The following is a 23,509-nucleotide window of genomic DNA, read 5'->3' on the forward strand; positions in this document are numbered from 1 at the left end:
TAGCATAGCAAAATCGCGGCCGCAAACGTCGGGGGAATCGCCGGTTTTGCGATTCAGCAATCGCTAGCGTTCAGCGTGAACGCTAGCGATTGCAGGGGGAAAAGGGCCCTTACTGTTGATATGCTTAGCAGTGCAAGATACGTTGGAAGGACAGTGTATCCATAGAGAGTTCCAAGCAAAGCAATAGCAGCTCCCAAGAAAGCACATCAGAGGGGAGCAGTTCCAATACATGCAATCCAGCAGGTGCAATGATATCCAACTCCTGCATGAGATAGTAGTCATCAAAGGTTCACAGTACTGAATAATTCCACATTAATAGGCTTCATGCAGAGAGGAATGATATAGCTGGTAAGCAATAGCAAGCAGGCAAAGCACATATTGCTGGTGAAGCAATATAAGTCCTGCAACAATCCCTGCCCAAAGGGCTTGCTTACGTGCACCATTGTGTCCGCTGCAGAGTGGCAGGCTGATTCCTGCTGCGTGTGGCAAGATTGCTGATGTCCAGGCCAAGGTCGAGAGGCAAGGCGGATCCCCTACGGGAGGCGGATGGGGGCCGGGACGCAGCACATGCGTCCTCGACCGGTTTCGCCGGACTTCCGGCTTCAACTTGAGGTTTGCATAGCTTCCCCTACCACCCCCCAAGAGGGTCTTATCCCTACGCCCGGCCGACGTCACCAAGAGGCCGGCCCCGCACGCCCCCACCAGCGGCCAATGCCGGGCAGGTGGGCGGGGCGGGCAGACACGACGCCGGGCCGCCAGGCCCCGCCCAACCGCCCGACAGCCGCGCACGGGGAGGGCAGGCGGACACCAGGATGTGATCGGCGGGACAAGGAGCACGCAGCCCCACGCTTGCCGACCCAGGCAACCGCCAGCCCCACCCACACCACACGGCGCCGCCGGAGGGGGCGAGCGAGAGAGACCACCAGATGAGCCAAGGCAGTAGGAGGGAAAAGAAACCTCATCCAAAGGTAATGCAGCAATGAGGTTTTGTCAATTACAATATATCCTAAATTGAATACAAAACAATGATAATTCGAACAGATTAATTAATTCATATATAGTTGGTGGTACAAAATGTAAGGTGAACTTAATCATGGCATCAGTGACTGCAGTCACTAATATAAGCAAATAAACTCATATGCCCTCCTAGGATTTCAAAGCCCACCCAATCAGAGCTTCGATAGTATTATTACATTGCTTGTCCAGCAATGTGAGCACTGTGAGACACCATCACAAACAAAAGGTAGGGGCAGGAGTGAACCAGAACTCATAGGCCCTGAAAAGTAACAGAGCAAACGTGGCATTAAACTGGCAAAAACGAGGCATAACTTGTGTTTTCATTTAGATCTGGGGGCAAGGTTGCCTCCAGGTCAAAAATCCAACTGGATTCTCTTTGTAGTAAGAGCCTATCCATATCACCGCCTCTGGAAGAGGCGTGGATACGGTCCAGGCCAATCACCCGCATTATAGTGGGGTTTCCGGCATGCATGGTCTTGAAATGTATGGCCACCGTGGTGAGACTGGACATGCTTTTGCTTTTTATATTGGTCACATGATCAGAAAATGGAGCGTAGCTCCCGCTTGGTTTTCCCAATATAGAATGCACCACATGGGCATAGCAAAATATATACAACTAAAGTGGTGTTACAGTTCACATAATGTGCTAATGTCCAGTCTCTTCCATCCGGCAGCCTGACATTCCGACACACCTGCATGTACCTGCACATGGTGCAGCCGCCGCAAGTATACGTACCCAAAATTTTACAATGCTTGGATGTATTAGAAGGATTCGCAAAATGGCTACTAACCAATCTATCTCTGAGGGAAGGTGCCCGTCAAAAAGAGAAACGGAGTATAGTATAAATATACAATCAAGCCCATGGCAGTCGTGCGTCTCCAATACCCCCCCCCCCCCAAATAAAACAAATGTATGGCATAAAAATACATGGCTGATATATCATGGAAAGTGCATAACATGAACCATAAACGGTCAAGGATGGCTGATACCGGAGAAAAAAATCGTGCATTGGAGCAACCCAGGAAAGAAAAGAAAGTGATGTAAAAGGATGAAGTAGGACGAGAATCAGAGGTGACAAGACGCCAAACAATAAGGGCTTGGTCACACTATGGGCTTGATTCACTAAACTGTGATAACTCATATCACAGCCGTTTTCGAGTGATCGCAAATTTTTGAACATAATTGCGAGTTTTGCGTGAATTTTCATGCCGAAAACAGTATTCGTTTTGCACAGAAACTTGCAATTACGTGCAGAAATTCGCAATCACGCGATAAAGTGCATGAAAATGCCCCCGATATGATCATGGTTTAGTGAATCAAGCCCCTTATCAGAGTAGCATAGCGAGCGCTACGAACTTATGCCTGCTATTTGGCAACGGCACTCGTCCTACCCTGAGCCCCTGCGGGCTGTAGCGCTTGCTATGCTACTCTGATAAGGCATGTTAACTTTGATAAAGTGTGATATCTTCGATAAGGTGTGATATTTGAGCTATCACGGTTTAGTAATCAAGCCCTATGAGCGTTTGCGTTTTTTGTTTAAGCACTGGTAATTTCAGAAATAGCCCCAAAAGTGCTTGTGCAGTGATTCCCTATGAGAGTGTTCACATGTAAGCGATTGGAATCCGATCCGCTTACAAAAGCGCTTCCTGTACCTTTTTTTTTTTTTTTTTTTTTCTTTTTTTTTAGCGCTTTGGCTCAATGGAAGGTATAAAGAGATTGGTAAGCGCTTGAAAAAGCACTTTCTATTTATTCATTTCCAGGTAATGTCTGACGTCAGGAAGTGAAAAAAATTGCTCTGCAAAAGCACTTGGAAAGCGTAGGGAAAGGCGATTAAAGCGGATCCGAGATGAGAAACTAACTATAACAAGTAAATTGTCTGTATATCTTATCTAAAGTTTAGATAGTTTACACAGCAAATCTAGCTGCAAACAGATTTAATAGAATATGATTATTTCTTCCTGTGATACAATGACAGCAGCCATGTTGTTTGTAAACATTACACAGAGGCAGGCTTACCTGTATCTTGAGCAAAAAATCGAATCCCCCCCCCCCCTCCTCCTCCCCTCTGCCTCTGAAATCTCTGGCTAGTAATACCTCCCCCTCCTCCTGCCCAGACTGAGCTCCCATGAGCCCTTGCTACTGTCTGAGGCCAGAAACTTACTGGGAGCGCTTTGTAAGCGTGAGTGATTTGAAAAAGCTCTTGGTAATGCAATGCTATGGGGGATTTTTATAAAATCACATCATTATAAAATCATCAAGTGGGATCACACCCATAGCATTACATTAGCTAGAGCTTTTCAAATAACAAAGCGCTCAGAAAAGCTCTCCTAGTGGGTTTCTAGCCTGAAAGTGCCTTGGCTCTCTGAAAACCTGTGGGTGTGGCTTGATTAGTTTATAAGGAATTATAGTATTAAAACAAAAAGTATTTGGCTTGAGGAATGCCCTATAAACAATAGCAAAGGAACACAATTATGCAATGAGTAAAAGTTCATCTCGGATCAACTTTAAAGGAATCACAATAAATCGCTCAGTGCTAGAAATAGCGCTGGTGAGTTATAATGGGAACATAGCCGAAGTGTGCCAACTAAAGAGGAGAAGCAACTGTACAGAAGCCCTACCTGAGTGAAGTGAGAATGAAAATGTTTTTTTACTGGGGGGGATGGGGGGAGGGGTGCTGGTGATGCATGACTTATTTATACTACAGTACAATCTTGTTAAAGTAAACTCTGATATAGTAATCTTGGTGAAACAATTTTATTGGAATTCCACGTGAAAGACCAATACAAAGTGGTGTACACGTGAGAAGTGGAATGAAAATCATACATGATTCCAAACATTTAAAAAAAAACAAAAAAAACTGCAAAGTGGGGTGTGCGTAATTATTCAGCCCCCTGAGTCAATACTTTGTAGAACCATCTTTTGCTGCAATTACAGCTGCCAGTCTTTTAGGGTATGTCTCTACCAGCTTTGCACATCTAGAGACTGAAATCCTTGCCCATTCTTCTTTGCAAAACAGCTCCAGCTCAGTCAGATTAGATGGACAGCGTTTGTGAACAGCAGTTTTCAGATCTTGCCACAGATCCTCGATTGGATTTAGATCTGGACTTTGACTGGGCCATTCTAACACATGGATATGTTTTGTTCTAAACCATTCCATTGTTGCCCTGGCTTTATGTTTAGGGTCGTCCATACCTTATAGCCAATTCCTTAGATTACGCAGAAATAATGGTAGACATGAAGATTTTGAAAAACAAGCATTGGAAATGTATAATCGTTTCCAAGTTAGAGGATATGAAAGGACTAAACTTGACCAAGCACTGGAAAAAGTTCGAAACATTGATCGGACAGATCTGTTATTGAACAAAGAAAAGTCAGAGAAAAACGGTTTTGTTTTGGTTTTCGATTATTCCCCAATGTCCGACAAAATTCAGGAAATCATTAAACGTAACTGGCAAATCTTAGAGCAGGACACGAGTTTAGATCCAAAGGTGACACAGCCAACCACTATGGCATTTAGAAAGGGTCCTACATTGGGGTCCATGCTAACGAATAGTGAATTTATAGCTCCCATACGTGACAGTTGGTTAGGTGGGAAAAAATTTAAAGGTACCTTTCCATGTGGACATTGCCCTACTTGTCCCCACGTTCTTAAAACAAGAGGTTCAATTGGGCTCGGTTCACTTCCAGATTAAAGATTTCATCACTTGCAGAACCGAGTTTGTGGTGTATGCCCTCCTGTGTCCCTGTTCCTTTTTTTACATCGGGAAAACAACTCGCCCGATGCGAGAGAGATTGGTTGAACATATACGTTTTGTCCGGAAGGCTGAGGGGGGTGTGCCCAGATTGGTTGAACACTTTGAAGAAGTGCACGGCAGCGATCCGTCCCTTCTTAAAATGGTGGGTCTGATTGCTGTCGTGACTCCGAGAAGAGGGGGTGATCGGGAGAAGCTCCTATCACAGAGGGAGTCCTTTTGGATCTCCAAAACCAATGCTTTGGGTCCTCTTGGGTTCAATGACAAAAATGAACTAAGTGTCTTCCTAGAGAGATAGACGTACTGTATATATGGTCCCAGGTGTCACCAATTGCCTCTTGAAGGGGAGCGTTAGTTTAATAATCCTCTTTAGTGGGTTTATGGGTAATTGGGCGCGAGCCTGGGTTTATGTATCATGCACTATTCACTTTTCTAGTTGGAGGGGATCTAAGTCTGCTTGTATTGTTAAAGGGAACCAGAGAGGAACGGGGGGTGAAAAAAGAAACAGATTTTATACATACCGGGGGCTTCTTCCAGCCCCATAAGCCTGAATCGCTCCCACGCCGCCATCCTCAGCTTCCTGGATCCGCCGGTACCGGACCCGTCACTTACGGCGGACGCGGCCAATTGTCCGCATCACAGGGGCTCCCTCCATACATGTACGCATGCGGCTGCGCAGTTAACAGCCACATGCGTATCTGTATGGGGAGAGCACCCTGTGATGCGGAGAATTGGCCGCGTCCGCCGGCCGACTTGCCGACTCGCGGCAATGACGGGACCCGGTGGCGGCTGATGCAGGCAGCGGAGGAGTGCGACGTGGGAGCGATCCGTGCGTATGGGGCTGGAGGAAGCCCCAGGTATGTATATTGCATCCTCTCTGGTTCCCTTTAAAGAGAATCTGTATTGTTAAAATCGCACAAAAGTAAACATACCAGTGCGTTAGGGGACATCTCCTATTACCCTCTGTCACAATTTCGCCGCTCCCCGCCGCATTAAAAGTGGTTAAAAACAGTTTTAAAAAGTTTGTTTATAAACAAACAAAATGGCCACCAAAACAGGAAGTAGGTTGATGTACTGTATGTCCACACATAGAAAATACATCCATACACAAGGAGGCTGTATACAGCATTCCTTTTGAATCTCAAGAGATCATTTGTGTGTTTCTTTCCCCCCTGAGGGGGGAGTGCATAGCAGAACCACAACACTGAAGAACTTGGCAGCCTTCCAGACACAGGCTGACAAGTCTGACAAGGGAAAGATACATTGATTTATTACAGAGACTGTGATTAGTACAAAGTGCTGCAGTAAGCCAGAACACATTAGAATAGCTTTTGGAACTTGTAGGATGATAAAAAACAGGATGCAATTTTTCTTACGGAGTCTCTTTAAGGCCCCGAGTTTGGCTCATAATTACATTTGGATTTAACTATGGTCTGTATAAATATTTAATTCCATTAGACTGTGAGGCGAAAGTAACATAAGTGTTCATCTGCGCCTCCCTGCCTACCCACTCCTCTGCACCTCCGTAACATTATCCACCAGGGCCAATGGGAAGCCAGTATTCCTCCCGGATTGCTTGGAGGAGGTGGCTCAGCGCTGGTCTTCGGGTATGTTTACCCGTCTCCATGGTAATGCAGACGCCCATACGTCATGGACGTCATATGCAGCCGGGATTGGTGGAAGAGTATCGATGAGGGCGGAAGTGCGCAGATGACGCGCACTCCTCCGTCAGCTTGGGAGTTGGCGGCGGATTGGTCTAGGCAGGCTTATGGGCGTGAGCTTCTGTAACCATATAGTTACGCCCATTCCTCCGTGGCGTTGTTTGGAATCATAACGCCACTGAGCTAAATCCCGTGAGCAAGCACCGGCAGGTGCGAAACAATTGTCGGGAGGACGGGCTCTGTGTGTGGGGCGACATCTGGACGGGTGATGTAATCTGATGGTGTTTCCATTTCTTATGCTGCTACATTGTTTTACTCATGAATGTGCAATAAATGCTGATTGAAGCGCACTGGTGCCCACGCTTCTTCTCTAAAGAGTGACCAAGTTGATGTTTGTTCTGTGGAGGCACAGTGAGAAAACAGCTTGCACTATACATGTGGTCTTCTAGTGATCGTCAGGGTCATTGTCCTGCTGGAAGGTGAACCTCCGCCCCAGTCTCAAGTCTTTTGCAGTCTCCAAGAGGTTTTCTTCCAAGATTGCCCTGTATTTGGCTCCATCCATCTTCCCATGAACTTTGACCAGCTTCCCTGTCCCTGCTGAAGAGAAGCACCCCCAGAGCATGATTCTGCCACCACCATATTTGACAGTGGGGATGGTGTGTTCAGAGTGATGTGCAGTGTTAGTTTTCCGCCACACATAACGTTTTGCTTTTTGGCCGAAAAGTTCCATTTTGGTCTCATCTGACCAGAGCACCTTCTTCCACATGTTTGCTGTGTCCCCCACATGGCTTGTGGCAAACTGCAAATGGGACTGCTTATGCTTTTCTGTTAATAATGGCTTTCTTCTTGCCACTCTTCCATAAAGGCCAACTTTGTGCAGTGCACGACTAATGGTGGCCATACATGGTACAATAAAAACGTTCGATTATCCCGTTTATTTGATCTAAATGATCAAATCGAATGAAAGTTTAAATTTTTTTTCCGATCACGAAATTCGAACGATTATCCCGTTTTTTCGAGAAAAATCAGATCGGACATGCTGGAAAAATCTTTATATTCGATCTAACGGAATAATCGAACTAAATTATCTAATTGAAAAAAAATGAAAAATTGTACCATGTATGGCCACTTTAATAGTTGTCCTATGGACAGATTCCCCCACCTGAGCTGTAGATCTCTGCAGCTCTTCCATACTCACCATGGGCCTCTTAACTGCATTTCTGATCAGCGCTCTCCTTGTTTGGCCTGTGAGTTTAGGTGGACGGCCTTGTCTTGGTAGGTTTACAGTTGTGCCATACTCCTTCCATTTCTGAATGATCGCTTGAACAGTGCTCCGTGGGATGTTCAAGGCTTTGGAAATCTTTTTGTAGCCTAAGCCTGCTTTAAATTTCTCAATAACTTGATCCCTGACCTGTCTGGTGTCTTCTTTGGACTTCATGGTGTTGTTGCTCCCAATATTCTCTTAGACAACCTCTGAGGCCGTCACAGAGCAGCTATATTTATTTTGTACTGACATTAGATTTCACACAGGTGCACTCTATTTAGTCACTAGCACTCATCAGGCAATGTCTATGGGCAACTGACTGCACTCAGACCAAAGGGGGCTGAATAATTACGCACACCCCACTTTGCAGTTATTTATTTGTAAAAAAATGTTTGGAATCCTGTATGATTTTCGTTCCACTTCTCACATGTACACCACTTTGTGTTGGTCTTTCACGTGAAATTCCAATAAAATTGATTTCATGTTTGTGGCAGTAATATGACAAAATGTGGAAAACTTCTAGGGGGCCGAATAGTTTTGCAAACCACTGTATCTGTAGTCAGAGCTGCTTCTTAGGGTAGCAAACTCCGCCCACATCCAGGCAGCAGACCGTGATGTCACTTTGCACAGTTCTTTCAAAGTCATGGATGTTTGCCTCGGGATATGTGGGGTATTAACACCTCGTTTTGCGCTGGGATGCGGCGTTTCACTTCTCCACATACTTCTTATGCAAACCAGCAGGCAGAAATATCAAATTATTTTCGCTTCAGTCTCTTTAATAAGGCAAGCTTCTTTAGTGAAGTAACACTGAAAATACCATTGATGTGTGGTGGTAAGTTTTCTCTTGCCTTATTATCTCCAACATGATCTTAGTGAATTGAGGCCAATGTGAGGCTCCGCTTTGTTCCTTATTTGACCTATCATTTTCTACATTGTTTTGTCTGTCTTTTGTGCAGTTTGGAGGGCTGAACACGCCTTTCCCAGGCGGGCTGAACTCCCCGTACCCCGGAGGAATGACCCCAGGCCTGATGACTCCTGGCTCTGGAGAGCTGGACATGAGGAAGATTGGACAGGCCAGGAACACTCTGATGGACATGAGGCTGAGCCAGGTGAGTAGAAGAGGTCATCACTAGTGTAATCTGTATGGAAGGCATAGACTCTGCTTGTGTTTATATGATTAGGAAACAAGTACAAATTTATACTCATCAAGTAGATGTACAGAGGTGCCAAAAGGATAAAATATGCTAAAATGTTTAAAGTATTCGGGTGGCGGCGGTGGACCGGCCACTCAGAAATAGACTCGATGCTGTCGCTTAAGATAAAGACAATTTATTCACATACTCCATGAACAGAACCGCAACGCGTTTCACGGGTATATTCCCACTTCCTCAGGCAATAAACAGATAGGAGTACACAGTACAGTCTCAAGGTCACGAATAGTGCCTCTGTACAGAGGCCTCTGTAAAGAGGCACTATTCGAGTCCTAATGAGCCTTCCCTCTCCTCTCCCGGTGCCCTCTGTGCTGCGCTGGCTCCCCCGTTCGCGTCCGCCGCCGCAGGGACTTCGGAGGTCTTCGGGAGCACTTGGGCTTCCGAAGACGGGCCGCTCCATACTACGTACGCGCGAGTGCGTCATAGAGGGCGCTCGCGCATGCGTAGTATGGAGTGGCCGCGTCATCGGGAGCCCGAAGGCTTCCGAAAGCTCCCGAAGGCATGCAGAAGTGGCAGTATTTGACCGAACTGGTCGAATACTGCCACGGGGGATCCTGCGCGGGACCGGGCACCGGGAGAGGAGAGGGAAGGCTCATTAGGACCGAGCCTTCCCTCTCCTTAGGTGAGTATCTGACTTTTTTCTTTTTTAATCCGGTAAACATTCACTTTAAAGGGTGTGGGCTTTTGTGGGAGAGCAGTGTGCCTCTATCTTCTCTCTCTGTACCTCAGAACTGAGGCAGGGAACACACCTGTCTCAGTTTTCTGCATACTTTTTCTGCACACCAAGTGTGTTTCTATGCAGGAAAACGTGCACGTTTTTTCACAGCAGCTGATGTAATTGATAGAGACAACTGACAAAATGTGCAGAGTCATCATGCAGAATGTCAGTTTTTTTTTCTGCACGCACAAAACGCATTAAGTGTGGGAGATGCAGTCTATTCATGCCATTACGTTTATATGTAACATGAAGTTTGGAACCTGTACAGACTTACTAACTTAGCAGCATCGTGCCATGTAATTTCTGGGGCTTTGCTTAATGGATACCTGAAGTGAGAGGGACATGTAGGCTGCCATATTTATTTCCTTTTAACAAATACAAGTTGCCTGGCTGTCCTGCTGATCCTCTGCCTCTAAAGGGTCATAGACCCTCTTCACTAAAGTTGGCTGAGGCGGCCGATAACGATGGACTCAGCGGATAATCAAGCGTGTGTATGGGAGCTCCCAGCCAGGGAGCGATCCACCCAGCGGATAGACTCTTAATGGGTGGGCGACTTCTTTGAGGACGCCACTCCCCCGCCTGCCGCAGGACATCACGCATGCACAGCTCTGTCATCCCTCCGCCTCCTTTCCCTGGCTTTCGATCCCCTACGGGTGACACACATCACAGGTTTGTACAAACTTTAAAACTTTTAGCTATAGCCCCTGAACACGCATGCAGCAGATCAGGTGTTTCTGATATTGTCAGAGCTGACAAGATTTGCTGCATGCTTGTTACTGGTGTGATTCGGACTCTACTGCAGCCAAATAGATCAGCATGACAGCCGTGCAACTGGTATTGCTTAAAAGGAAATAAATATGGCAGCCTCCATATCTCTCTCACTTCAGGTTCCCTTTTTAGTCCTTGTGAGTCCTCACAGTCACAAGAATCGAACAATGGGTGAGACTGCTAGCTGCCACCTACACCTGAAAGCTGGATGCCTTGCTATTGGTGCAGAGAATAGGTGATGACATCACCAGAGGACCACAGGGGAAGTAGAGCTACATTGCTGTCACCAGCATGTTCTGCTGGGAGAATCTGCAGCCTTGAAATCGTTTTGCTGTCATGCAGTCCTCTACAGGGGTCCTTCTGATAACCACCTTACTTATTCTCCTTGCAGGTGTCTGACTCTGTGAGTGGCCAGACCGTGGTTGATCCCAAAGGCTACCTGACTGATCTGAACTCTATGATCCCGACCCACGGCGGCGACATCAAGTGAGTGTTGTGATTGTTGGCAGTGCTGTGTTGTTTGTTGATAGCGCTGTATCGTGATTGTTGGCAGCGCTTTGTTGTGATTGTTGACAGCGCTGTGTTGTGTTTGTTGACAGCTCTTTGTTGTGATTGTTGACAGCGTTGTGGTGTTTGGCAGCGCTGTGTTGTGTGTGTTGACAGCGCTGTGTTGTGTGTGTTGACAGCGCTGTGTTGTGTGTGTTGACAGCGCTGTGTTGTGTGTGTGTTGACAGCGCTGTGTTGTGTTTGTTGACAGCTCTTTGTTGTGATTGTTGACAGCGTTGTGGTGTTTGGCAGCGCTGTTGTGTTTGTTGATAGCGCTGTGTTGTGTGTGTTGACAGCGCTGTGTTGTGATTGTTGACAGCGCTGTGTTGTGATTGTTGACAGCGCTGTGTTGTGATTGTTGACAGCGCTGTGTTGTGATTGTTGACAGCGCTGTGTTGTGATTGTTGACAGCGCTGTGTTGTGATTGTTGACAGCGCTGTGTTGTGTTTGTTGACAGCTCTTTGTTGTGATTGTTGACAGCGTTGTGGTGTTTGGCAGCGCTGTTGTGTTTGTTGATAGCGCTGTGTTGTGTGTGTTGACAGCGCTGTGTTGTGTGTGTGTTGACAGCGCTGTGTTGTGATTGTTGACAGCGCTGTGTTGTGATTGTTGACAGCGCTGTGTTGTGATTGTTGACAGCGCTGTGTTGTGATTGTTGACAGCGCTGTGTTGTGATTGTTGACAGCGCTGTGTTGTGTTTGTTGACAGCTCTTTGTTGTGATTGTTGACAGCGTTGTGGTGTTTGGCAGCGCTGTTGTGTTTGTTGATAGCGATGTGTTGTGTGTGTTGACAGCGCTGTGTTGTGTGTGTGTTGACAGCGCTGTGTTGTGTGTGTTGACAGCGCTGTGTTGTGTGTGGTGACAGCGCTGTGTTGTGTGTGTTGACAGCGCTGTGTTGTGTGTGTTGACAGCGCTGTGTTGTGTGTGTTGACAGCGCTGTGTTGTGATTGTTGACAGCGCTGTGTTGTGATTGTTGACAGCGCTGTGTTGTGATTGTTGACAGCGCTGTGTTGTGATTGTTGACAGCGCTGTGTTGTGATTGTTGACAGCGCTGTGTTGTGATTGTTGACAGCGCTGTGTTGTGTGTGTTGACAGCGCTGTGTTGTGATTGTTGACAGCGCTGTGTTGTGATTGTTGACAGCGCTGTGTTGTGATTGTTGACAGCGCTGTGTTGTGATTGTTGACAGCGCTGTGTTGTGTTTGTTGACAGCTCTTTGTTGTGATTGTTGACAGCGTTGTGGTGTTTGGCAGCGCTGTTGTGTTTGTTGATAGCGATGTGTTGTGTGTGTTGACAGCGCTGTGTTGTGTGTGTGTTGACAGCGCTGTGTTGTGTGTGTTGACAGCGCTGTGTTGTGTGTGGTGACAGCGCTGTGTTGTGTGTGTTGACAGCGCTGTGTTGTGTGTGTTGACAGCGCTGTGTTGTGTGTGTTGACAGCGCTGTGTTGTGATTGTTGACAGCGCTGTGTTGTGATTGTTGACAGCGCTGTGTTGTGATTGTTGACAGCGCTGTGTTGTGATTGTTGACAGCGCTGTGTTGTGATTGTTGACAGCGCTGTGTTGTGATTGTTGACAGCGCTGTGTTGTGTGTGTTGACAGCGCTGTGTTGTGATTGTTGACAGTGCTGTGTTGTGTTTGTTGATAGCGATGTGTTGGCAGCGTTGTGTTTGTTGACAGGGATGTGTTGTGTTTTTTGACAGCGCTTTGTTGTGATTGTTGACGGCGATGTGTTTGTGGTGTGTGTGTGTGTCATGTCATTCACATAGTCTTTTTTTTTTCTTCTCACCAGTGACATTAAGAAAGCCCGCCTTCTGCTGAAGTCTGTGCGAGAGACGAACCCCCACCACCCGCCAGCCTGGATCGCTTCTGCCCGTCTGGAGGAAGTAACTGGCAAGCTGCAAGTGGCTCGCAACCTCATCATGAAAGGGACGGAGATGTGTCCTAAGGTGAGGCCTGCTGCAGATTACATCTCACCTGTATGGGGGTTCCATGGTGGGCTCCTCCCACTGCTGATGCGGTGAATTGTATCTAATGTAATGCAAAAAGGACCAGGGCTCGATCAAATAGTGCTTACAGTAGACTAATCTTTAACAGCTAAATATACAGTGAAATGCCAGCACTACTGCCACTGTTTTGCTATATACGCTACTTTTAGGAACAATAGGCATTACACTAATAGTACAATGAAAACTGCAGCAAAAAAAATGACATAGAGCAAGATTTTAATCAGCATTCAAATAAAAAAAAAATGTATCTAACATGGTGACAGCACTGGTCATTTGAGTATATGGACAGTTCACACCGATGTCTGAGGCCTGTTGTTTCTGTTCTTTCAGATGCTGAACACTGACTGCTTTCAAACGCCATGTTGTTTAGTCAAGTCATTTGTAAGCGGTTAACAGCGTTTGTTAAAGCGTTCGTGTTTGAAACACTTTTATGGTGATTTAAAGGCTCTGAGGATTATGGTCCATTTCCTGTCAGCCGCATACCTCCTGCTGTGACATAGTGTGCAGCATTTGTCACTGTGGATTCCTCCTCAATCTGTGGCTTGCTGAGACATAGCGTACAACGATAGTCACTGGGGATTCCTCTTCTAGTAGAATGTAGAGTTTTCACTTGCTTAAAACCAATGACACCTTGATAGTAAAGCTATATTTGTGACACTTCCTCCCCTCAGAGTGAAGATGTGTGGCTGGAAGCCGCTCGCCTGCAGCCCGGAGACACAGCGAAGGCCGTCGTGGCCCAGGCTATATGTCACCTCCCGCAGTCCGTCCGCATCTACATCCGAGCTGCAGAGCTGGAGACCGACCTGCGAGCCAAGAAACGGGTCCTTCGGAAAGGTAACCGCTTCTGAACCGCACGTGTGAGAAGGCTGCTGGCGTCGCTTGTATGCTTCTGCTATCAAAGATAAATGTTAACTTCAGACTATTCATTTATCAGAAGGCTCTCTTTTGACTGAGCTGTTACAAGTCTTTGTAATGTGTAGTTCAGGGCTGCCCAACTGGCGGTGCTCGGGTCGGATGTGCCCCCGGGCCGCACTCATTTGCCTGGTCTACTTTTTGTGTCGGGCCCCCTCCTCTGGCAGGCCCACCTTTTGTTTGTGCTTGGCTCCGCCCCTGAAGCCAGGCGATTGATGCTTTGCCCTCTACAGCCGTAAAATCCAGTGCTAGACACCCCCCTGCCCTTTAAGTTGGACAGCACTGGCTTAACCCTTTCCAATCCTACGTTGGTCTATGTCTGACATAGGTGCTTTTTAGTTAAGTATCAATGTTGGATTTTGTGGGAAAACATGGCAGACGCTAGGGGTCCTGTCGGCTGATTGAATCCAGCACAGCAACCCCTTTACATCAAAGTGTGGGGCTATGATGGCCACCAGCTCAGCTGCGGGGCCATAGAACTGACATATTATGTGGGTGCATTTGGGCTCGCCCCTAGGGGCGCCCTTGCCAGATCTAGTCCGGTATGGCTTCAGCTTATATGGAGCAAAGTGCACTTTGATGCCCTTAGTTACAGCTCATTACTTCAAGAGACTCCGGGACAGCGGCAGTTGTCTGCTAGAGTATGTGGCCAGAGGCTTCCCTCTTCTTGGGTAAGTATCTTATTTTTTCATTTAAAGAAAACCTGAGACCAAAGAGGTCTTGGGATTTATACTTACTTGGTGTTTCCTTCAGCCACCTTGAGGCTGCTCGATCCCTCGCCGTCTCCTCGGGCTGCTCCTGTCTCTCACTGGACAGTCTGGTACTGTGGCTGAGTCACGGTTTATCGAGCGCACACTGCCCTGTCGCATCTCAGGTACACTTTAACCCTTTCCACTCGGAGTTCTTTCCTAAAGGAAGTCGTTTCTGCTCTGAGGTTTTTTTTAAAGAAATGCGCTCTCTTACTCTCTCATTTTAACATGGAACGTAACACAGTAACATGGTATATCTTATTTTAAAGAACACATTATAACGTTTAATTTGATACCTTATTTGGACAGTTTGGCATCTTCTATTGGCTGGTAGCAGAGGAGAAAGCCAAGGTATGGTAAATTGAAAAACAGTGGGTTCCTGGGTGTAATCCGAGCCTGCCGTGAGCAAGTTTTGCAATAATAGGTGGTGTTATGCCCGCCACCTGGGGTCTTACTGTCCCTACACACAATGCAATCTTTGGTATTTCGATTGGGCATATTAGCAATAAAATACTGGCTACTATTTACACTCTCCCCCAGTCCATTCCATAGGATTCCATTGATTATCTGTGCAACTTTGTAGGCAATCTGCAAGAAATCTGCAAAGTAATCTGCAAGGAATCTGCAGATTCAAATCAGCAACCACCTTTTATTTAAAAAAAAAAAACAAAAACAAAAAAAAACAGAAGTGACATGTAAATGTCACTTCCTGCCGGCGGGGATCGCAGATTTCCGGTTGGTGGTTTGGGGGCACTACCTGTGTGGGCATGTAGTATTGCATGCCCACTAATGAGCACACAGTGATCGGCGGTTTAATGCTGCATCAGGTTCTCTTTAAAGTGTACTTGCGGCAAGAGAAAGGGAAAAAATAGATGCTGTGGAGAGGAGAGTATCTGGATAGTCTATAGGCTCCTCCCTCAACTTCACCATTACATTGCTGGGACCCTCTGAGCATATTCCTCAAGCCTTGTCAATTATGTTCTCCTCTGTGTATGAGCGTAGCTGTGAGTACAGCCTGACTCTGTGCAGTAGCACTGAGCCACTGGTGCATGCAGGGAAAAGCCGTACACAAGCATCGCCCTACTGCGCTGATACGGGATGTGCTTGTACATGGAGCGGAGCTGCAAAGAACAGCAGGGTCCCAGCGAGCATTGGTGGGTTGGATGAGAATTTGAGAGAAGCCTCGGAGGTAAGGATCTAAATTTTTGTCGCCACAGGTTTGCTTTAACAAATCTCTTGTCAGACTTGTTCACTCCTTTATGTCATTGATCTGCACATTTATTACTGTATCTTCTCTTCTGTTCCCTGATCAGCTCTGGAGCACGTCCCGAATTCCGTGCGTCTGTGGAAGGCCGCTGTGGAGTTGGAGGAACCGGAGGACGCTCGGATCATGCTGAGCCGTGCTGTCCCACCAGTGTGGAGGTGGGGCTTCATACTAATCATACAGTAACCAGTCCATGGTGACCTAATCACACTATAACCAGTCCATGGTGCCCTAATCATACTATAACCAGACCATGTTGACCTAATCACACTATAACCAGTCCATGGTGCCCTAATCACACTATAACCAGTCCATGGGGCCCTAATCACACTATAACCAGTCCATGGGGCCCTAATCGCACTATATAACCAGTCCATGGTGACCTAATCACACTAATAACCAGTCCATGGTGACCTAATCACACTATAACCAGTCCATGGGGCCCTAATCACACTATAATCCGGCCATGGGGCCCTAATCACACTATAACCAGTCCATGGGGCCCTAATCACACTATAACCAGTTCATGGGGCCATAATCACACTATAACCAGTCCATGGGGCCCTAATCACACTATAACCAGTCCATGGGGCCCTAATCACACTATAACCAGTCTATGGTGCCCTAATCGCACTATAACCAGTCCATGGGGCCCTAATCGCACTATAATCCGTCCATGGGGCCCTAATCGCACTATAACCAGTCCATGGTGCCCTAATCACACTATAACCAGTCCATGGGACCCTAATCACACTATAATCCGGCCATGGGGCCCTAATCACACTATAACCAGTCCATGGGGCCCTAATCACACTATAACCAGTCCATGGGGCCCTAATCACACTATAACCAGTCCATGGTGCCCTAATCACACTATAACCAGTCTATGGTGCCCTAATCGCACTATAACCAGTCCATGGGGCCCTAATCACACTATAATCCGGCCATGGGGCCCTAATCGCACTATATAACCAGTCCATGGTGACCTAATCGCACTATAACCAGTCCATGGTGACCTAATCGCACTATAACCAGTCCATGGTGCCCTAATCACACTATAACCAGTCCATGGGGCCCTAATCACACTATAATCCGGCCATGGGGCCCTAATCACACTATAACCAGTCCATGGGGCCCTAATCACACTATAACCAATTCATGGGGCCCTAATCACACTATAACCAGTCTATGGTGCCTTAATCACACTATAACCAGTCCATGGGGCCCTAATCACACTATAACCAGTCCATGGGGCCCTAATCACACTACAACCAGTCCATGGTGCCCTAATCACACTATAACCAGTCTATGGTGCCCTAATCGCACTATAACCAGTCCATGGGGCCCTAATCACACTATAACCAGTCTATGGTGCCCTAATCACACTATAACCAGTCTATGGTGCCCTAATCGCACTATAACCAGTCCATGGGGCCCTAATCACACTATAATCCGTCCATGGGGCCCTAATCACACTATAATCCGTCCATGGGGCCCTAATCACACTATAACCAGTCCATGGGGCCCTAATCGCACTATATAACCAGTCCATGGTGACCTAATCACACTATAACCAGTCCATGGGGCCCTAATCACACTATAACCAGTTCATGGTGCCCTAATCACACTATAACCAGTCCATGGGGCCCTAATCACACTATAACCAGTCCATGGGCCCTAATCACACTATAACCAGTCCATGGGCCCTAATCACACTATATAACCAGTCCATGGGGCCCTAATCACACTATATAACCAGTCCATGGGGCCCGAATCACACTATATAACCAGTCCATGGAGACCTAATCACACTATAACCAGTCCATGGGGCCCTAATCACACTATAACCAGTCCATGGTGCCCTAATCGCACTATAACCAGTCCATGGGGCCCTAATCGCACTATAACCAGTCCATGGGGCCCTAATCGCACTATAACCAGTCCATGGGGCTCTAATCGCACTATAACCTGTCCATGGGGCCCTAATCGCACTATAACATGTCCATGGGGCCCTAATCGCACTATAACCACTATTACTATTAATCTATATTACTATAGATTGCCCAGGATCTGGTGCTTCTGACGTATGACCAGTTTAAAGCGGAACTGAAAGGTCCTGAAAAAATAAGAGTTTCACTTACCTAGGGCTTCTGCCAGCCCCCTGCAGTCGACCTGTGCCCGCGCTGATATACTGATTCTCCATTCCCCCGCCACGGCTCACGTTTCTTCAGTGGAAGTCGAAGTTAACTGCGCCATGGCCACGCGTATCCTCATATGCATTCCCATAGCCAGGAGCGTCCTGTGCAGTCGCAGTACGAGAAAATATCTACTGCGACTGCGCAGTACGGTCCTGCCAATGGGAGCATGAACGAGGACATGTGCGGCCAGGGGCCCCGCAGGCGCAGCGGCTTTAAAAATTTAAAGCTGCGGCGGGGGATCACAGTGCAAGCACCGCTCGGCTGCAGGGGGCTGGCAGAAGCCCTAGGTGAGTGAAACTCCTCTTTTTCAGGACCTTTCAGTTCCGCTTTAAAGACCTCAATTCTGGGGTCAAGATGTAAAATGATTAAGAGTTCATAAAGAGCCTCTGTAGTGACATATTGTAGAATGCAGTCGATCATTCAGGATACCCACTGGTTTCAGCATTAGAAACACAGCATATTGGTATGAAACCCCGCCCTCGCAGTGAAGTTTAGCCCAGGCTGTTTATTATGCAGAATTATCCTCCCTGAACATTCTGGGAGACCAGGTGTTGTTTCTACTGGCTTTGGAGCACACAGCAAACAATCTGCAGAGATCACCTTCCAGCAGTAAAGATGTCGCCACGTGTGTAAATTTAATGCCTGGCACACACCATGCAATTTCTTGCCGGAGAGATGCTCCAATTGATCATTTGCGACAGGTCCGATCTGATTTCCGATTTTTCTGATCAATTTTGCATAGAAGTGATCGGAAAATCAGATGATCAGAAAAACGATTGGAAATCAGTTCGGACCTGTTGGAAATTATTTATTGGACCATCTATCTGGCGAGAAATTGCACGTTGTGTACCAGGCATTAGAACGTAAAGAGCGGAGAGAGAGGAAAGGTGTGTTTTTTTTTTTTATACAAAAGACAAACACTGACTGTATTTATAAAGTAATATTGTATAAAATTAGCATTTTTTTTCCACTAAGCTTTATTCAGTAAAGTTCCCCTTTAAGTCTGCGATGAGAGGTGCTCAACTATACTATGGTTGTTTGTTTTGTTTTTTTACTTGAAAAGCTTAATATTTACTCTAATGAACATAGTTGCTTTCATTATTGCCCTTGTTCACCTTACATTCTCTTTGCTGTGTGGTTGTGGTGCAGCTATGGCTGGCGCTTGCCAGGCTGGAGACATACGAGAACGCCCGTAAGGTGCTGAACAAGGCTAGAGAGAACATCCCCACCGACAGACACATCTGGATCACAGCCGCCAAACTGGAGGAGGCCAACGGCAACACACAGATGGTGGAGAAGATTGTGGACAGAGCCATCACTTCCCTGCGAGCCAACGGAGTGGAGATCAACCGCGAGCAATGGATACAGGTAGGTGTACATCACAGAGAGGAGATCATGAAGATCATTAACTACACCAGCTGTGTTCCTGGGTGTTGCAGGAGATGGCTGCTATACCAAGAGCTTAACTCAATAAAGCATTACTTCTCCCAGAGTCAGTTATATGGGTTACAAGACCACTGTTAGCCACAATATACATTTGCAGTGTTCTCCCCAGAAATTTTTTTCAGCCGGGTGGCATGAAAAAGTAGCCGGGTGGTGACGGAAGGTCATGCTGGGAGGGTCGCATGAAGTGGCTAATTTATTTTGGGTGCCACCTATGTGCACCTATGTTGAAAGCTGCAATTAGTGGCTACAGCAGGACATTTGGATTTGGACATGAGTAGCAATTTAAGATTAAAGCCGAGTCCCCATCAAAAGATAGATCACGGAATTCCGCTATGAACAATAGTTCCACGATCTATCTTTGAACATCGGAAGTGGAGTGATGTGACCGAGAGGACACAGGCAATCGTTCAAATGAAACTAAGTTTTTGCTACCGATTTTAGCGGAAACTATTGTTTAATTTTAACAGTCATTTCCAATGTGATTGATCAGGATGTTCTTTCAAAACAAAATAAGCATCAAGGTTTGTAAGCCATCTGTAACTCGTTGTTTAACGAATCTTCGTTAAACTATGATTACGTGATGTCATGTGGAATGATCGTCTGTTGTGTAATTTTTATGTAGGTATGGACATTTTGCACTGAGATCATAACCAATGCCTGCTGTAACAGATGCAGGTGGGTATGATGTATAGGTAATCAGCTAGATAGACAGCTTAGCCCAGGAATCACAATGAGCTGTGTAAATAGATCGTCACAGGTCAGCAGCAGCTGAATCCCCCTGAGATTTCTCACTGTTTGATTTCCCGGAGACACACGTGGGGGAGGAAGCCTACAGCTTGAGGAGTCCTTCACACGCTGTCTAGCAATCCTCCGATGTTTTATTACACACTCATAAAACAAAGAGGCCAGCGTGTGGAAGGAGGATGACTGACCTGATCACACTAAAGAGAAGCATCCTCATTTTCTCCCCTCTCCCACCACGTTTACAGCCGGAATACACACAGACCCAGCGGCTTGTAAAAGTTCCATAATGGGCGGCAGTACATTAGCTGACCTGCAAGACAGGCTACGCCCCCCCCCCCCCCCCCCCCGCTGGAGAAGCTGTAACGTGACTGGCTGACAGCAGTAGTGAGAGGCAGTCTTCTGAGCTGCATGAGGAGGGCGGGACGACACTACGTCATACAGTAGTTTCCCTGTCCCTCCCTCCACACCACTGACACAGACGGGAATGGAGGAACAGCGGGCGCTTGTAAAAGCAGTTACCGCACATGGAGGCTAGCGATTGGCAGCCGGGCGCTTAGGAATTTCAGGTCGGCGGAGCGCCCGGCTAATAGGCTCTAAGGAGAACACTGCATTTGCAACAGTTACCCCTCATAGAAATAATTAGAACACTTAGACCAGAATCATTTTATGTAAAAATATATTCCTGTAGTTCTATACAAATAGTATACAGTGGTAAAATAAGTAGACACCCTCTAATAATGAGTTGGTCCACCTTTAGCTCTGATTACAGCTGATATTCTTCTTGGCATGGACTCCACAAGAAGCTGATACAGTTGCTGAGGAATGTTGGCCTATGCTAACATAATGGCAGCTCTAAGTTGGGTCAGATTGGATGGTGGTGATTCCAAGCTTTGAAGTGATCTTTTGACTTTGTCCCACAAATGCTCAATAAGATTGAGGTCTGGGGACTGATCTGGCCAGGAAAGCAGGTTAAACTCTGAAATTCCTCAAACCAATTTAAGACTGATAGAGCATGGTGGCAAGGGCCCACAACGGATGTGCTTTCCTATTTTTCTGTGATACCAAAGGCACTCTTGATAGTCTCCTGCTGCTGAAGCACATCCTTTACAAAGTCCATCTTTTTGTGTGTTGGGATAGTCTTTGTGATCCACTGCATTGAATTCAGCTGTAATTTGTTGTGTAGTTGCCCTTCTGTTGCTGCGGACTATGCGTGCTATTGGCCTTTCACCTCTCGTTCACCAGCCTTTTTTAACCAGCATAGTCATCGCTTGAAGTTTATTTATTTTTTTATTTTTTTTTTTAATTTTTTTACTTCTCCTCAACTGCCACTCTCTTAAGACCCGAGATATTGTTGGGTGAGAAAATCCTAGCACCAGTGATATGCTAGCACCAGCTCTTCTTGCATTGATTATTATCCCTCATTTAAAGTACCTTTATATATTCGTGTATAGGCTTTATTTTTCAGCACAAAAAATGTGCTGGAAAGTTAACCCCTCAGCTTATATGCGAGTCAGTGGAGCAGAGCGGGTGGTGGAGTTTTCTTACTGGCAGAGGAGCGTAAGGATCATGCACTAGTGAATCCTGCTTTAGCCAGTTGGCTTCCTGCTGTGTCCGTGGCTCCCCATCCTCTGCAATATAGTGCGCTGCTCAAGACTACCTGTGTCCCCTGGCATGTGGAGCAGAATGTGCAAGCAGCGCATGCATATGAATTCACCGTCTGGAGACTTGGGCGCAGGATACAGCTGGTATATGGCTTATCCTGCTGCTACACAAGTTCCCGGCAGCGTTAATTACTATTCCTCTTCCAGGTCCATGTGGATAGTGGGGAATAATGTAATTTGGCTTCCAGCTAATACTGGAGGCCGAATTACAGTGTTTTAAAAGTAACTTCAGCTCCACCTTCTGACAGCGCCAAAGTTACTCACTGTAGTCGTAATTCCTATTGCGCCCAAATCTCCTGCGCTGTAATTACAGTGCTCGGCAAGCAGCGTTGTCAGCTGCTCAATGATCAGGATTCTTCCTACGTGGCAATTGCTGTCTCATATCTATGATGCCATCTAGTATTATCTTGAGACACTGTATCATCCTTGGAGCACATCTGGCTACTGTGTAGAGGGCTATAGTGTGTGTGTGTGTGGGGGGGGGGGGGGGGGGGAGAGGGGCGAATAATGTGCAAGTCAATCACTTTTTTCTGTTTTCTGGGGGGGGGAGTGGGCACCTCGGCTTCTCGGCTTATACGCGGGTCGGCTTATATGCGAGTATATACGGGTAATTTTAATCTATTGTCTTATCCATTTGGTCATTAACTTCCGTGATGACTCCATCGTCTGAAGCTGAGCGTTCCTTATATGGGCAATTCTGCATTGTTACATCACTCTGTCACTGTTGGGCTGGTTTACTTTCAATTAAGGGGTGTCTCAGATTTTTTTAATTTTTTTTTGCCCACTCAGTGTACAAAGATTACACGCACTTTGTGGTGAGGAATTACATGCATACTACGCCATAGAGTTCTTTTTTTCCTTTTCATGCATGGTCTGGATACGGTTGGAAGTATACAGGAGGATCGGCTGAGATATACTGGCTGGGCCACATGTGTTGAATGCCAACTGTCACAATTGGCATTTGAATTTGGTGAGCATAACAGTTTTCCTTAAAAAGGATAACCTCTGATGTTGCGATAAGCACCTTGATTTACCTACTTAGGAGTTTTTTTGAATTTGGGACTTTTTTTCAATTTAGGACTTGTAATCTTGGACTTTTGCCGTTTTTAAAAAATTGTGTAAGAGCTGTGTATAAGAAAGGTCGCTGAATAATTTTCTGAATTCAGAACTCTCAGGGTCCTTGGATACAAGGCCCTAGGTCATGTAGTGAGGTTGGGTCCTTAATATTAGGCCATTTAGTGGTTATGTAATGATGCAAATAACATCTCTGTGACTAGGGTTTTTATATTGTTATATGCACTTTTCGACCTAGATATTTTAAGAGCAGTGTTTAAGGTCTTTTGCAGAAGATCTATATGCTTTTAGAGAATCCCTCCATATGCTATAATTTGTAGTGTTCATATAAAAATGGTGAGTTGTATGTTGTTACACTGAATATTCACACAGATAAGACCTGTTGAGCGCTAGTATCATTTTAAATATAAACGATTTTTCATTTAGGGTATACACCCCTTGTTGATCAAAGCGCACCAGGCAAATTATTCTTTAACTCAAGTTTTTTATGAGTTATTAATCACTTCTTTCCTTTGCCCTGAGGA

General features: G+C 46.3%; 1 protein-coding gene and 1 pseudogene across 2 annotated transcripts in view; one reads left to right on the forward strand and one right to left on the reverse strand.

Annotated features, from left to right (window-relative positions):
• The window catches only part of LOC137541584 (sterile alpha motif domain-containing protein 10-like), a 597,983-nt gene that overhangs the window by 487,386 nt on the left and 87,088 nt on the right, over positions 1 to 23,509 (reverse strand). The gene's annotated exons all lie outside the window — the stretch shown is intronic.
• The window catches only part of LOC137541626 (pre-mRNA-processing factor 6-like), a 47,511-nt pseudogene that overhangs the window by 13,230 nt on the left and 10,772 nt on the right, over positions 1 to 23,509 (forward strand).

Source organism: Hyperolius riggenbachi, chromosome 12 (assembly GCF_040937935.1).
Source record: "Hyperolius riggenbachi isolate aHypRig1 chromosome 12, aHypRig1.pri, whole genome shotgun sequence".
Lineage (NCBI taxonomy): Eukaryota > Metazoa > Chordata > Amphibia > Anura > Hyperoliidae > Hyperolius > Hyperolius riggenbachi.